The 13,079-nt window shown below is 37.2% G+C and overlaps 1 protein-coding gene across 3 annotated transcripts in view; it reads left to right on the top strand.

The window, feature by feature from the left end:
- Nucleotides 1-13,079, top strand: part of MSMB (microseminoprotein beta) — a 72,249-nt gene that overhangs the window by 43,753 nt on the left and 15,417 nt on the right. Inside the window, exon 2 of one of the 3 annotated variants that reach the window (XM_025050315.1) lies at nt 7,132-7,226. The exons of the other annotated variants lie outside the window; for them this stretch is intronic. The gene's annotated coding sequence lies outside the window, so the exon portion shown is untranslated. The remainder of the gene's footprint in view (nt 1-7,131; nt 7,227-13,079) is intronic. 3 annotated transcript variants of the gene reach the window in all.

The raw sequence follows: 13,079 nt of genomic DNA, 5'->3' as shown, positions 1-13,079 counted from the left end.
CTTTCTTAAAGTCCTTGTCGTTATTTCCATTCAGCAAGGGTCCCTGTCACTCCCAATAGATCAACTGCATTCTGTGTTCCCATCTCTCCTGGGGCATGGAACATCAAAATCCCTAGCACTTCACACATACACTGTGGTATTCAGTCAGTTTTCTCTGCCATTGCTGTGTTACAAACTGCCTTACAACTGCACCCCAGGCAACAACATTCTGCCAAGACTTCAAATGGACTAAGCCCCTCTGCTTTTGTTTTTTTCCTTAATGTAACATGTTGTAATAATTGGAAATACTTTTGGCTGCAAGTAATGGAAACTCCAGCTAACAATGACATAAATCCCAAGATTATTCACAAGGTCCAGAAACAGGTAGCATCAGGAATGGTTTGGTAACTCAGTGATGTCATTGAGAGCCCAAGTCCTTTCTCTTTTATCTTTAGCATAATTTTATCCTTAGCATAATTTTTTTTCAATTCTTGTCATCTAATCATCATAGCATGGCTGTCTAAGCCTCAGACATCACAGTCATAATTCAAGGAAGAAATAAATGGGACCAAAAAGCATCCGCATCTCTCCTCTTGTGCTGGTCTCTTTTATCTGAAAACAAAATATCTTTCTTAGAAACTTGAGAGGAAACTTATACTTGTGTCTCATTAGCCAAAATAAAGTCAAACGTCTACTTCTAGTTTCAAAGGAAGCTGGAAAAGAGAGTATTTGGCTTTCTAGCCTCCCCAAGAGAAGATGCCAGGGAGAAGTGAGATGGGAATACATGGGGAGTAATCACTCAAAATGTCATGTACCCAGTTTCCACTCTGAGACTTTGGAGTAGAAAGGGAAGGTTGGGAGCCATATGTTTGACCACTGCTTCTCTAGGAGCATGGGCAATAAGGGAGAATGGTAGGCTTGATTTCCTCATATGAATGTTGTAAAGATTAAAGAAAATTATGTAAAACACTTAGCATAATATCTGGAACAATACAAACACTCAATAGCTGTTAGATATTATTATTATTATTATTAATATTATTATTATTGAAATTATTAACTCTACTTTTTCTCTTTCTTTATTCTTCCATGCCAGAGGGACAGGCTTTCTATTTCTTCTCTACAGAAATTTCTCCTACTATATATCCTAAGTTTTTTCTACTGCAAGAGCAATACTCTATGATCAAGTCAGGCTTGTTTTGAATTCTACATAAATCTTAAGTAGGGTGGTCATACAAACTGGAACATGTCAGAGAACAAAAAAGAATGCCTTTTTTATAGCTTTATTGAGATAGAATTCATACACCATACAATTCAACTATTTAAAGTGTGCAATTCAATAGTTTTAAATATATTTATAGTTGTACAACCATCTCTACAATCAATTTTAGAACATTTTGTCACCCCCAAAATGACACCTTGTGCCTTTAGCTATAACTTTTCAGTTCCCCATTCTTTTTATTGCTGAGTAATATTCCAGTTTATGGATATACCACATTATATTTATCCATTCATCTATTCATGAATATTAAGGTAGCTTCCACCTTTTGGCTTTGTGAATAATGCTGCTATAAACATTGATGTACATATTTGAATACCTGTCTTCAAGTCCTCTGGGTATGTACTATTAAAGAACAAAATTCAACCAAGCAAATTTGAAGTACTAATTGACTTTATTGAGTGATTCATGAATCGGGCAGCATCCCATCTAGCAACTGGAAGGGAGCTCAGAGGGGTTTTACAAAATGTAAGTTTTTATAGGCGAAGGGGTGCGGCAAGGGAACCATTGACAAAGGGCGGGGGAAAGGGATTATTTTTGAACCAGGACATCTCCTTTTGGGGTGAAGGGATCAGCAAGGGTTTTTATCATTAAGACTGCCTCTTCTTTGGGTCGGGGAGGGAGATGGAGAAGTCCCATGTGATAGATGACCTCATTGGTGTTGACCAGAAAATTCCAGACCTGTTGGTTAAGATTATACTTCTGGGAAAGGCTGAAACTTAATTAGGTCAGGTATTAAACCTAGTGGGCATCTTTGGCTTTAGCATAAGAGATAGCATTTGGGGTCTGTGATATTCTCTTTAACAATACTTAAGAGTGAAATTGCTAGTTTAAATGGTAAGTCTATGTTTAACTTTTTAAGGAACTGCCATCCAGTTCTTATAACTCCTCATCCTTGGCAATACTTGCTGTTATCTGTCCTTTAGATTATAGCCATCCTAATGGGTTATAAGTGGTATCTCATTGTGATTTTGATTTGCATTTCCTCAATGAGTAATAATGTTGAGCATCTTTTCATGTGTTTGTTGGCCAATTAGAGGATACCTTTTAAATTTTTTATTTGGATATAGTTGCACATTTATAGAAAAGCTATAGAATAGTTTTAAAAAATCCTCCATCCAGATTTACCAATTGTTAACATTTTGTCCTATTTGAGTTATCATTTTCTCTTTCTGTGTGTCTCTCTCTGTCTCCATACACATGTGTGTGCGCACGCGCACACGCACACATACACGCACACACACACACACACATACATTTTTTGAACAACCTAAGAATTATTTGTATTCATCATGCTCCTTTATCCATGAATGCTTGTTTGAATTTTCTGGGAACAAGGAATTTTTTCTTAAACATAACGTTAGTACATTTATCAAAATCAGAAAACTTAACACTGATAAAATAATATTAGCTAATGCACAGTTCATGTTCAAACTTCGCTGCCGCGTCCTCTTTCTACCCTACTGCATGACAAGGTCCAGAGATGGGGACAGAGGCTTCAAGGAATGCATCGTCAAGAATGAGGACGTGGCATGTGTTTAGGGATAATTGGTTTCTTAGAAACAATCCTATTAATAGGGGGAATTTGGGTAGCACAAATTCTAGTAAGTGTAAACGCTGTACAAATGGATTTCTTCAAAATTGGCTCTGAGGAAAACATAGTAAATTCCCTGCGTATGGAATCAGCTCTAGTCACCCTGATGTGTCCAGAATGCGTAAACCCTTTATTTGAACAATTATTAAGAGAAATTCCTTTTGACGCGCCTCTTAAAGATGTTATGAATAAATTATAACAAGCTGAATTACTAGAACCAGTTTATACTCCTGTTCCCATGCAGTTAGTAGAAAAATTAGTAAAGGATAAGAAATTTACTCATAAGCCTGTGCCTACTATGGAAGGGCCTCCTTTTGTGGCCTAGTGGATAAATAGAGAACTCTGGTATCCACCTAGGGGGGCTAATAGTATGAAAAGATTACCTGATCTTCCTTTGCCTTATACAGGAGCTTATAATAAAGATAGTATACATATAGTGAATAAAGATGGAATTCATATGCCTTATAGTAGTTTAAGTTTCATAGAAAGGCTGGCTAGGTCAGGACCTCCTTGGTGCTTAAAAAACAAAGGAACAGAAACTTAGCTTATGAAAGCAGCTTTGTAAAACTGATTTTTATAAATATTTTCCTCATTACTGCACCAAGGAAACTTTTGAACAGCTATGAGAAAGGTTCAGCTTGAACTTTAGATATAGCATAAATCAAATAGCATTTAAAAGATTTCTTCAGGCAGAAAGAAGAACAATGTCTGCCCCTAAGCCAATGCTTGCTGTTATGAATACATCTATCTATCACCTTTACTTAAATCAAACTGTATCTTACGTAATAGATATAAGAATTAAAAGTTTAGATTGCTCCATCGGGTAGTTCTGTTCTAATGATTGAGAGAAAAATGTACTAGTTAATCATGAATATTAATAATAATATACTCTATAAGATTTTCTGCTTCGCCTAACCACAGAAATTTAACTCCCTGCTACCTTAACTACAAAGTATAATCAAATGCCAAAATAAAAAGTATAAAAGTTGTACTCAAATCATAATAAAACGGAACAGTGTCACACCGCCTCTGAGTTGTGTAGTCGACTGTCTCCCGCGCTGACGCCTTGCCCGCCTTCGGGGCCCCCTGGATCCTGTCGTGGCTGGACCGCAGCACTTCGCCAATTGTCCTAATATTCTATATTAGAGTTCAGGATCTGGTCTAGGATCAAAGATTGCATTTAGACATCATACTTCTTTAGTTGCCTTTAACTGGAAACATCTCCTCAGCCTTTTTTTTTTTTTTTTAATCTTTGATGGCCCTGATAATTTTGAAGAGTATGGGCAAGTTATTTTACAGACTAGGTTTGTCTGATACTTCTTTATAATTAGATTAAGTTTTATAATTTTGGCAGGAACTCCACAAATAACGTCCTCAGGGCATCATAGCAGGAAACTCATTTTTGCCCCATCATTAGCAATTAGTTTTGATTACTTTGTTAAAATGGTATCATTTTATTCCATTGAAAATTACTATTTTTCCTTTGGTAATTGATAAGCAATTTGGAGGGGAAACTTTGAGACAATATAATATTCTTGTTGATGAAAGATGTCCAGCCTATAAAAAAAAGTCTTATAAGAGTTTATTTGAGCAAATTGATGACAATTGCCAAGAAGCAAAATCTCTATAGATTGAGAAAATGCTCTGGAGAATGGCAGTTCTGCAGCTTATTTTAGACATTAGAATCAAAGGAAGAGACATAGGAGGGCTGCATGAAATTCAGTGGTGGTAGATTAGGGTGGGAGAAGAAAGCAAAGTGGGGGACTCTCTGAGAGTGGATGAAAAGTAAAACAGAGAGACACATACTTCTTTTACATTGGTGGGTACAAGATAGTTAATATTTACAGCACATAGAGATGGTATGTGAATAATAAGATAACAATGTAGTCTTGTGCTCTGGTGTCCGTGGTTGTGCCTTCAGGGGGTCTGGAAAAGAAAATTACTCTGACATTTCAAAGGTATGTTATCTTAGATGCACAAAGACAATAGACAATTTCAAAGATAAAGATTGACCTTTGTTAAGGAAGCCACAGGCCTAGGATGTGACTACCCACCATGACCCTCTTTTAGTTAGAAATTTTTACATTCAAATCACCCTGTGTGGTTACTTTCAGCCTCTGAGGGCCTCCCCTGAACTTCTCAGGTTTATTATGTGGCTCCTTTTCTGTCCACATTCTGTCCCTCATTAAACTTCCATTCACTAGTTTCAGCATCTTGTCTTTTTTAAAAAATCACTTTTGAGATTTAATTTATATACACTAAAATTCATCTAGTTTAAGTGTCCAGTTGGAAAAGTTTTGACAAATGTGTAGAATTGTGTAACTGTCAACGTAAGAAACATCCAAACCTATAAAAAATTTTTATAAGAGTTAATTTGAGCCAAACTGTGACATATGCCAGGGAGCAAGGTCTTAAATGCTCCCGAGAATGAATTTGCAGTTTCTTTTATGCATTTGAAATTAAGGAGAGAATCTAATCTAAGGAAGATTACATGAAGGTGGGTGAAAGCAAGGCAGGGATTGGATTACAGGATAGTTAACAAGATTATGTGCTCCCTTGAGGGTGGCTTAACCTCTGAGGGGTCTGAAAAGGAGGCATTTCAAAAGTGTGTTAACCTAGATGCACAAGAACAATAGACAGGGCTTCTTTAAGGCAAAGTTAAGCCTTTTACTAAAGAAGTTACATGCCTGGGCATGACAATCCACTATGACCTGCAGGTTAGGAATTTATGATCAGATCACTCTGTGAGGTAACTTTCTGTAGAACTCATTTTTCATCCATATAACCACCACCATAACAGAAATTTAGAACATTTCCCTCACTACAAAAAAGCTGAAAGGGGGGTCCTTAGTAATGTGAGACAACAGGCATAAACGTAGACATGGGCTGTCCTAATCTTAAAGAACAGTGAATCTCTTTCTGAATCAGTCCAAACCTTCAAGAGCATTGTCTTGGTAGAAATTCAGAACAGAAGCCCAAAGCAGAACAATGACCCCTTTGTTCAGAGTGGCACCTGCCTCCTCCCTGACTCAATGGATGGGAGGTCTTGAGGCAACAGACTTAAAGGGTATGATGAAACACTTGGAAATATGTCCAAAGTATCCCACCACACACTAGACTCTTACTTGTCCTCATTGCAAAGGCTCTTGTGGACCCCATGGCCTCTCAGAGAACACAGGGGCACTTTTAGATGTGTTCCCTCACCACCCTAGAAGCCCAGGAGACAGAAGATGTTGCTCCACACAGCTGCTGTCACTGTGTCCTACAGTATAGGAATATTCAAAGACCTCTCTTGGTCTCCCTGTGCCCCACAAGAAATGAGCACAGCTTTCCTTTCCCCACTTGAAGATCCTCTCACATACTGAGGATTCTGTTATCTCTACTCTTTCCTCTGCTGCCCACCCTGGATGAGACAATGGGAAAGACACAGAGTTCCCTTTCAGGGACCAACATCAGTGATTCACTGTACTGCTCCCCTCTCCAACTCTCTCCTTTCCCCAGGTTTATGGGATTTTCATCTAATCTGGGCAGGTGTTAAGTATTTTTTGATGCTGAATTGAAGCCTTTTTTCTTTTAAAACTATTATCTCTGCCATGGGCTGCGCAAGTCTATTCTGAAATTAAAAGTTGAGCATTGAATCACTTCTTTCTGAATTACTTTAGGTAGCACCCTACACTCAGCACAGGGGTACCAGAAAGTAGAGTAGGGTGAGAACAAAGGGCAAGCTTCTTTGGCTAATATTGTCAATACCACCCCATTATTATACAGTTAATTTGGGGAAATAAACAAGACTTCATGTTTATCTACCTTAAATGTTATCATCATTTATCTAGCTTAGTTCCTCCTCCTTTTGACTCTAAGGCAAATTAAATACTTATTAAATATTTATCTTAGTCCCTCCTCCTTTTGACTTAAGGATAAACCAGATAAGGAAATATGCTTATTTACTTTTTATTTTTCTTTTCTGGTTATTGTCGCAGGTAGGAGGGAGACAAAGGTAAAGTAAAGATGACTGGAAAAGTAATACAGGATTAGATCTTATGATAGGGCACGAGTCTGGGCTTTGTAGAACAGAATACCCGGGCATAAAGGGAAAAGGAAAGCCCTTTCCCAGCAGTGTGGAAGATGGTGAAGGTGCTGACCAAGCAGTGTGAGGCTAACTGGGGAGAAAAGGAGGCCATGTCCTCAAACTGCAGCTCAACCTAGGCATGTTTATTGTACAATGAATATAACACATTTATAAATATGTTAAAACTAATACCATTTTCATGTCTTTCAGAATTATGGATGGTTTCTTAGTGTTCATCCCAGACCTCAAGAGTGTGAGCTTGATTATAATGATTCTAGTGACTGTGACATCTTCATTTCTATGTGGTGAGATTTGAGGCATTGCTTTAAACAGTATGAGTGAAAGAGATCTCTGTGCACTTGGATATAACAGATGAGAGGCGGCATGGAATTTGAGAGGAGCTCCAACTCTGGAAAAAGTTAGAACTGGATTTGAGTCCCTTATTAGCTAGGCATCTTAAAGCTCCTTCAGCATGTCCATCAACAGAATGAGCATAACTGGACTACGAAACTAAACCAAAAAAACAATGTAAAGAAATTCATAAAGCACTGCATAGATTTAACTCTTATTGCTATTTAAGCTAGTCAAATACTTCGCAAGCTTGAAATTGTCTCCCACATTCCCTTTCTATACTTAAAATTCTGCTTTAGGTTGCATAAAGCTTTTGAGAGTGAATATTACCTCCATCTGTCATCTCCTTGTATACTCTTGCCCACACAAAGATGTTTTTATGTGTGTCTGTTTGCTTTTACATTCCTGTTAAAGACACTTGGTATTAAAAGTTTTCTAACTGTTGATATACACAAGCTTCCATTTGGTGGAACCTGCTAGACACATCTCTAAGAGAGGCCCCTCTATACTCTGAGAAAGGCACTGGATCCAGAGTTAGAATAAAAGAAATGTGACATTTATGAAGGCAATTAGTAGGAGTTTTACCTGTATTACCTTAACCTTCCCAACAATCCTAAAGAATAGTCATAAATGCACATATTTTAAAAATGAAGAAATGGGCTTAAAAACATTAAGTTACCTGTCCAAATTCACATGGCAGAACCAAAATTTGAGCCCAGTTGTGTCTGATGCATTTAGCCTATTCTCTTTATACTTCTGAATGCCAACTAGCTAGATAACTAAACTTAGGTAACTTTCGCTTTCTCTCTAAGACTATTTACTCCTCAGTAAAATAATACCTTCCGTACCAATCTGTCCGCTTTTATATGTATCAATAAACAACTTATAAACTCTCTAATTGGGCTCACATAAAAGATTCTCAAGATCTAATGAGTCCAAAGAAATTTCTTTGAGAAAAATAAAAGAGAAAATTAGGTTATGTGAATATAGTTTATTCATTTTAATCCAGCCATTCATGGAACAAACATTTATATTGTGTGTCTACCTTATGCAACATTGCTTTTTAAGGATTGGAGGACTGGTGAAAGACAGGGACATAAGCTTGCATCCTCCTGTCACTGAGGTCAGTCCACATTTTGGAGCAGGTGAGGCATAGCACTTGAGCAAGCAGAGGTGTCAAAGCAGAGAAAGAAGGGTTTTGTGTGATGGCAAGAACAATGGTAGAGAGTGACAAGGGCAAGGAGTAGTCTGCAAACTCATCAAGAAACAGTAGAGTGGCTAAGAACTTGGGCAGTGGGATTAGTTTATAAGAGTTTAAATATTGACTCCATCACACACTAGAAATGTGACCTTGGGCAAACTGTGCCTCAGTCTCCCTGTCTATAGAGTGAAGACTATAATGTAAGGTTTTATGAGTATTTAATGGGCTTGATATACATAATGCGAAAGAAGGTGTCAGCCTTGAAGTGAGTATTCAATAAATATTTGGAAAAATTTTTAAATGTTCTGTCTTTGAAAACAAAAACTATAAGTGAAATCTTAAGAAAGGTTTAATAAAAGAATATAAAGTATATCGCTTGTATCTGAAAGTATTTTTACTGTGTTGTGGATCACTTCTCCTGGCTCAACCAGGAATATTTAAATACAGAATATTTAAATCCAGGAAGCTAAGCAGAAAGTTTATATTTACTAACTAATCAAATTGAGACAAGGTTTAAGTAAGACTAAACTTGACTCCAGTTTATTATAAGTGGCAACATTTCCTCTGTTGTATTTTTCTGCCATTTAATGTAAAGACAAAAAACTCTCTAAAATCAAAACTTTAAATTTTGTCAGAAATTATGAACCATGACCAGCTAATTAAGAGAAATCATAAAATATGACTGTCTACAAGATTTTAATGATTCTTAAAGTGTGGTTATTATTAATTACTTTAAACATAAATAGAGCTTAAAATGGACTTACTGCAGATGAATCTTTAGGGTATTATGCGAAGTGGAAAAAGTCAAATAGAGAAAAACAAATACCATATGATCTCATTTATACGTGGAATCTAAAGAACAAAGTAAATGAACAAACAAAACACAAACAGACTCATAGAGACAGAGAACAAACTGATGAACAAACAAATGGATGGGAGGTGGGTTGGGAAGCTGTGTGAAAAAGGTAAAAGGATTAAGAACAAAATGATAGTTACAAAACAGTCACAGGGATGTAAAGTACAGCATAGGGATTATAGTCAATAATATTGTAAAAACTATATGTAGTGCCAGCTGGGTACTAGACTAATTGGGGAATCACTTCTTCTATTATATAAATCTCTAACCACTATGCTGTATACCTGAAACTAATAAAAAATAATATTGATTATGAACTGTAACTGAAAAAAATTTTAAAGGAAGGAAGGTGAAGGGGAATAAGAGGTTCTAGTTTACAGTTATAAAATAAACGAGTCATGTAGGTGTAATATACAGCATAGGGATGTAGTCAATAGTATTGTAGGTATCATATTGTTACTAGGCTTATCATAGTGATCACTTTCTTAGGTATATAAATGTTGAATAACTGTGGTGTACATAATATTGCATGTCAGTTACATTTTAATAAAAAAGCCTTTAAGAAAAAAATAAATACTGAGCTTTCTCAGGGAGAAAAATGAAAAAAGAAAGATGTTCAACACCACTAATCATCAGCAAAATGGAAATGAAAACAGTGAGATGTTACCTGTTAGAATGGCTCATCAAAAAGAAAAGAAATAAGAATTGGTGAGGATGTGGAGAAAAGAGAAGGAAACTTTGTGTACTGTTGGTGGGAATTTAAGTTGATGCCACCACTATGGAAAAGAGTATAGAAGTTTCTCAAAAATTAAAACTTAGAACCACCATATAATCTAGCCTGGGTATTTACCCAAGAGAAATAAAGACACCAGTTTGAAAAGATATCTGCACCCTGTGTTCATTGCAGCATTATTTACAATAGGCAATATATGGAAGCATCCTCGATAGAAGAATGGATAAAGAATATGTGATATACATATTTGTATATATATGTATGTATACACACAACGGAATATTACACAGCAATAAAAAGTGAAATCTTGTCATTTGCAACAACATGGATGGACCTAGAGAGTCTCATGCTAAGTGAAATAAGTCAGGCAGAGAAAGACAAATACTGTATGGTTTCATTTATATGTGGAACCTAAAAGGAAAAAAAAAAGAACAAACAAAACAAAACAAAAACATACTCATAGAAACAGAGACCTAAGGTTTGGTTGCCAGAGGAGAAGTAGATGGTGGGGATAGGTAAAAAGGGTGAAAGTAAATATAGTCAATAATATCGTGACAAGTTTCCGTAGTTCTTAAGATATTGTCAGCCATATTAGAAAAATGAACTTAAACTAGCACAGGCAAAAGGATACATTTTGGGTTTAAGTGTTCAGTCCAGAGGTGAATTAGCTTCTAGATTTACGGGCTCAGACTACATCAGACCTTATGATAGAATTTTCATTCTCCAGCAACCAGAAAGATGGAGGCTGATGCTATCATATGTATTCATTTATGCAAAATGAATGTGCCCATCTATTTCAACAATAAGACAAATCCAAGTTCATATACCAATAGATGCAGCAGAAGGTCTTTGACAGCATCAGGGATGTACTAAGGTGAGCCCCTACACCGCGTAAGGGAGTGTTGGCATATGATCTTTTCATGAGGCTTGGGCTTCTCATAACATTACCAGTGGATTCTGAGGAGGACTGTCCCAAAAGTGACCAAGGCAGATGTTACAAGCTTTCGTACGACCTAGACTTGGAAGTCCCAGAACATCCCAGCTGCCGTATTCCATTTGTTAAGCAGATTCAAGGGGAGGGGAAATAGACTTAATGCTTAATAGTGGGGAGACATTGCAGAAGAGCAGATATTATGGCCATCTTTGGAAAGCATAATTTGTCATGCTCAGTGTTTGGCATCTCCCTTTTTACTCTTAAAAGTATATTTAGAGTTCTTTAATATATCAGTACATAGAGAACGACCTCATTCCTTTTTAACAGCTCGTTAGTCATCCTTTATGACTATGATAGTTTCTTTACGAGTTCTCTGTAGATGGGTATTTAGATTCCCTCCCGTCCTTCTCTCTGTCTCTGTCTCTGTCTCTCTTTGTCTCTCTGTCTGTCTGTCTCTTTGTATGTGTCTTCCTAGAAGAAACAGTGCTATAATGAACATTTTATTGCTTATATATTTGTCAGACTCTTGCCAATGCAACCAAAAGGTAAATTTGTACATTTTCACAATATAGAAATCAAAGATATTTTAGGCCAATATTTCTTACATGTGCTCCCTGTGTCAGAATCAACGGGGGCGGTAGGGGGCGGGTGGCAGCAGGCTAGCTAAAAATGCATATTCCTGAGCCCCAGACCTATGAGATTATACTCTGAAGGGTGGGGGGTCCTAGGAACCTGTATTTTCAGGAGTTTCTTGGTGATTCTTATATACTCTAAAGTTTGAGAATAACGATTTAGTCCAACCACCATATTTTATAAGTGGGAAAACTGAAAACAGATCGATGGTTGCTTGGTACTTCCCTTATGTTTCTGCCATATCCCTTAACACAAAATATGCTCTTCACGAAATGGAGAGTTGAATAACAGCCCATAATTAGTATCTCAATAATCCCAGAATTTAGCATCATACTTGGTTTGAGATAAATATTTGCTGGATGTTAAAATCAGCTGACTACATATAAAGGGTTTATTTCTGAACTCTCAATTCTATTTCATTGATCTTTAAGTCTGTTCTTATGCCAGTACCACACCGTCTTGATTACAGTGAGTTTTTAGTGACAAAAATTCTCTTCTTGACCAAACTTTAGTCAGCTGCCTCTGAGCCTTCTTCTCGATTGGGCTTTAGCCTTAGTGTAAGAGAATTGCAGACTCTGCACAATTTTGTCCATTCCCTAACACTAAGAGACTTGAACAAACACTAGCACAGTTTCTAACAGCTCAAGGCTATATCCCTAGAATGACAACCCCTGAGAAAACTCAATGCTGCCAAAAGAATTTACTGTTTGTTCCAGTCAACACCTGACTATAGGCCCCGACCTCCCTTTTTTTAGAACGTTTACTACAGAAAACTTATAACTGTAAAACATCATTTCTCTGTCTGTTTGAGATATAGCTTCTATCACCCCAGAAATTTCTTTCTCTAGGACCTGAGAGCTAACCCTTTGAAAAGTAATCATCAAAGATAGAGCCCTCGGTCTCCCAATCTCTGTGGGAGGATAGGAGCCTAACTTCTATAAGCACCAGTTAGTAACACAGATGGCCTAATCACACTAACCAAATCTCTCTCCACTCCAATGTCCTTCAGTACTTTTCCTTTAGCACAGCTCAGCATTTAAAATGCTTCCTGCCTTATTTTTTTGTGGAGTTGAGCTCAGTTTATACTAGAGAGCCTCCCCTACTGCCATCATTTGAATAAAACCTGTCTTTCCATTTTTAACAAGAGTCTGGTACAAAAAATTTTGCAGGGTGAGGCAACTTTACACTAACCTAAAAACTCTCGGAACAGCTTTGGGGCATTTGTGCCTGTTTTGGCAAAGACACTCCTGGACAGTGGTGATAAACGGCATAGTGGCCAGTGAAAGAGATCACCAGGCCCACCAGCACTGGTGTCTTCATTCTCTAGCAACGGGGGAATTATACTTTTGTGCAGGCAGCTGAAATCAGCATTTCGGTTGGTAGCCAACTCTCTCGAGTGCCTTCTCATATAAAACAGTACACCTCCCTTTGCCTGGAACAATAGTGTGAT

The sequence above is a fragment of the Pteropus alecto genome, unplaced genomic scaffold, assembly GCF_000325575.1.
Source record: "Pteropus alecto unplaced genomic scaffold, ASM32557v1 scaffold287, whole genome shotgun sequence".
Taxonomy (NCBI): Eukaryota; Metazoa; Chordata; class Mammalia; order Chiroptera; family Pteropodidae; genus Pteropus; species Pteropus alecto.
Note: the sequence above shows the minus strand (reverse complement) of the source record. Positions and strands in the feature narration are given on the sequence as shown.